This window comes from Neltuma alba, unplaced genomic scaffold (genome assembly GCF_004799145.2).
Source record: "Neltuma alba isolate B1F8T4 unplaced genomic scaffold, ASM479914v2 tig00010233_pilon, whole genome shotgun sequence".
NCBI lineage: Eukaryota > Viridiplantae > Streptophyta > Magnoliopsida > Fabales > Fabaceae > Neltuma > Neltuma alba.
In genome coordinates, this window is record NW_021635165.1 from 9,241 (window position 1) to 13,783 (window position 4,543).

The 4,543-nt window shown below is 33.1% G+C and overlaps 1 pseudogene; it reads right to left on the reverse strand.

The window, feature by feature from the left end:
- Positions 1-299: 299 nt before the first annotated feature.
- Positions 300-1,626, reverse strand: LOC114755169 (putative disease resistance protein RGA4; annotated as a pseudogene).
- Between the last annotated feature and the right edge of the window lie 2,917 nt (positions 1,627-4,543).

Genomic DNA, 4,543 nt, shown 5'->3' on the forward strand with positions numbered 1-4,543 from the left:
CACATGGCATACATATCAAATTCCGACAATAATCCAGTTCAAGATGTCTCAATCTTGCCAATCTCTTCAAATCACTAGGAAGCTCTATTAAAGATGGACAGTCATTAAGTATTAGAGTCAGCAAGTTATGCAACTTGGTAATTCCTCGTGGGAGCTTCTTAAGTACCTGATTCTTAGTTAAATCAAGATACCTTAAATGCTTCAAGTCTCCTATACTTTCTGGAATTTGCAACTTTTGATTTCTAAGGGCCAATACACATAAATGTTTTGGAAGTGATATTGTAGACCCATAAATTGGATTAAAGAATCTTGATGAAGGGTGATTTGGAATAAATTCCCACTGTCCTTGTAGCAACAAAATTGTTCTTATTTTCTTTGTTCTTGATATTACCAAGTGGAAACTTCAAATTACTGTCACAATAACTTGACACATGATGAATCCCATCACTAAAGTTCTCTTTTTCTATCCTTTCACTTGTGTCAAGGTAACACTCATTTTTAGTGATTGAGTGTGCTAGATCATGTATGAGATCATGCATCTTACACCACACTATTTCACCAGAAGCATCATCTCGCTGAACATCTTGAAATGAGCACCTTGACAATAACTGCTCAAAGTACTCATTACCAATATTTTCCAAGAACCTATTTTTATCCAAGGGTTCAATAAACCCCTCAGCTATCCACAACTGAATTAGTGTTTCTCTCTTAATCTTATAATCTTTTCGAAACAGGGAGCAAAATGCAAAGCAAATTTTTAAATGGGAAGGAAGATGATCATAACTAAGTTTAAGAATAGAAAAGATTTTGTTGTCCTCAGAATTTATATTTGCAAGTTCATTATCCCTTAAGTATGACCATTCACTCCCAACTTCACCGTGAACAATAGGCTATCAATGGTTCTTATTGCAAGTGGAACTTCAGCACATTTTCTGACAATGTACACTTCAATATGTACTCACTCTTGATTATCAGGTTTTTTTCCTTCCCGAAAAGCCATTCTACAAAACAGCTCCCAAGAGTTTTTAAAATCCAAATCATCTAAGTGAAGATGCTCATCAGGTGTGCCCATTATTTGTGCCACTTTCTCACTACGTGTGGTCACAATGATTATGCTTCCCTTTTTGCCTCCTCTCAATAGGCTTTCCAATTCAAGCCATTTCTCACGGTCCTCATTCCAGACATCGTCTAAAACAAGCAGAAAAACTCAATCTTCTTTCTTAAATCTTGTGTGACCTGATCCAGTCGACGATTGGTTTCCTTATCATCAATGATGTTTTGAGCTCTTCTCTTCATATTAAATTCATCCGATTCATCAGACACACAAACCCATTTCATTACCTCAAAATGGTTTTTGACAGCCTCATCATTATATACTTGTTGAGCAAGTGTCGTCTTCCCCAATCCACCAATCCCAACTATGGCTACTACTGAAACGTTACTTTTCACATCAAGAGTGTTTAAAAGGATGCCAACAAGTTGCATCCTTTCGTTGTCCCTTCCCACAACATCTTCCCTCACAAACGAGTGGGTTTGCCTCCAGTCATAAGACTCAATAGAAGCATTCGAAGATATCTCACTCAAATGATCAAGTTTCTTCCTAATGGCCCTAATTTGACGACCCATTTTAGCAGCATAAACAATTCGATTGTTTTTGGAGAAGAATATGCGTACTCCTTCACCCTTTTGTCTTGGGTCATCACTTTCCTTGCAAGCTTTTTATAATAAAATTTGAGCTATACATAAGACAAATTATAATAGCTATACATAAGAGCTTTTTATAATAAAATTTGAGCTATACATAAGACAAATTTGTCTTGGGTCATCACTTTCATAAGAGCTATACATTTCATTTTAATCTTCAACACAAATTATAATAAAATTTGACTTAAGTTAGTTATAAGTAAATATTCTTAAGCTTTTTAACAATGAAATTTGATGTTTTATTTTTTATATGTATAATAATGACATACCTATAAATCAAAACAAACTTACTTGAATTTGATGATAACGGGATGTAAAATTATAAGTGTAGAAATAAAAAACCTCTCAGCGTGCCAACTTGGAAAAAGTTTTATTGGCTAGAAACCAAATTCAAGAGATTGATCTAGTACATTACAATAATCACATATAAATTAAGTTCACAATTGAGGAATAAAATAAGGAGTAAAGAAATAAAAAAGGAAAATGCTTAACGTTAATATATGAATCCTGTTATACTTATCCACACATAAACTGAGTTGATCAAAACGCGAACCAAACCGTCCTTAGTGAAAAAGCCGATTAATTTTTGTTTTATTTTTGGGAAAAATTTGGCTAAGTCACACAATGTGGACTTAATATAACTTTTCAGGTGGAAGAGAGATTGTCAAAACTTCAATTTAGTCTCTTTTACCCAAAATAAAATTAAATGAATACGTAAAAAAACACTATTTAAACCTTAAAATCCAAAAAAAAACATCTGACAAACAGTTGAACCTCGTGATTTTGGTAGTTATTTCCTATAATAAGAGATGGAGGGAGTATAATGATAGGACGAGGTGTACATGACATGCACAAGTTGGAGCTTTCCTGTGTGTTTAATTTGCAAAGAAAAAACTAATTTGTAGGTTCTTATACTTTTGTTCAGTTTTGAATCAGCTCCTTTAACATTCTTTTTATTGGATCCTTTAACTTTGTGACGTTAGATCCGCTAATCCCTGGCATTAAACAAAGATAGATACTACTACCTCCGGTCCTAATTATAAGAGTTAGTTGACTAATTTGAGAAGATTAAAGAAAGAACTTAAGTTAATTATTTATAATAAATAGGTGTTGTCTTTCCTAAAATATCCTTGTTAATCAAGTGTATTGATTAGAATTACCACTGTTAGAAAGACTATCTTGAAAAAAAATGCAAAAATATAAGAGATAAAGTGGATTGGGTTCTTATATTTAGGATCAAAATAAAAGTCAAACAAGATCTTATATTAAGAACCAGAAGCAGTACTAAAAATTTCCATTATATTCTCCTTCCTCGGTCCTCACAATTCACCCGACCTTACTGTTTTCTCCCACCTCTTCAGCCATATCACGTCTCTGCAATAGCAAGAAGGCTCCCGTATCTGACGATATGAATATACAAGCTGGTTCATCAAACTCATGAAAACCTCGATTTCAACTGCATCCCCACTTGTTTATTTGATATATTTGTTCATCTCTCACATTTATTCACTTTCCTCTCACACAAGCTTCCCAACTCATATTCCCCTGCTATCATTTTATATACGATTATTCCATGACTATACACGCATTAAAAGCTCCTCCTGTGCTGTCAAGTTATTCCAGTTGAGTTACCACTTCCATTACACAAATTTCCCAATCTTGAAGACAGGAAAGTGGGAGCGAGAGATCGGAAAAAAGAAATAAAAAGAGGAAACAAAGATGAGGAGATTGTGGAGGGAGATCATTTGAAGACTTCAAATGAAAAAAAAATAAAAAAAAATCACGGACCTAATTCAAAACTGAACAGAACTGTAAGGACATCCAAATTAATTTTTTTTACTATCAATTACAATAATAATTTTAAAATATTAATAATATTTTAAAACATCAATAACATAAGTTAATTATTTTGTTTTCCCTTACGCACTACTCTTTTTTTTTTTTAAACGAAGCAATTGAGTACTAAAAGTGGATATCATTATAAATTCTTAAGTGTACTTATCATCAACTGCCTCCTTGGCTTACAAACTCAGGCTACCTAAACATTCTAAAGTTTCAAAGGTTTGAAAGCCAATTGAACGATTTGTTGTGCGGGAATTATAAAGCCCTATTGCTTTTGCCAACAACTCTAGAATTGTTTTCAGGTTCCTAATTCCCTACTCTTATTGGAGGTACATGGACAAATGGAGTTATGGCTTTGAATGCTCCACTCTCCAATACTTCTTATAATGTCTCAACTTTCTGAATAGATGTTTCTTTTCTATTGATTATTAGATTGTGAATGACATTTTGATATATATAACGGTCACCAGATGAAATTTTAAAGTATCTTTTTTAAAAAAATATCACAGGAAATGTAGAGTGGTATGATCCTTGACCGCATTATTGTTATGCATCAATCAATGGATGTTTCCAAATTATAAGTAAAGTTCCTTTTTTCCGTTTGGTATGAGGAAAATGCATGGAAGGGAGGAGAGGAAAAAGGTTTAACGACCTCGATTTAAGAAACTGAAGAAGTGGGGTAAAAATTTTTAACTAATTTTTATTACTCTTTTATATGACTTCTTCTCTTTATTAAAATTTTAAAACCTCACTTTTCTGATTTTTTAAATAGAGCTCATTAAAATTTTTTCTTCCCTCCCCTCCCCTCTATTTCCCTCATGCCAAACAGTAGCTTAAGATATAAAGTTATTTCTTCCTGTTCACTCATTACATGTTATTGGCATTTGGAAACCTAAACCACCTGTGCTACTCAATACCTAATCCACTTTGAAACCTTTTGATAAAGAAAAAGAAGAGAAAAACTATTATGACACCTTCATTCTTGTGGGTTAGTTGG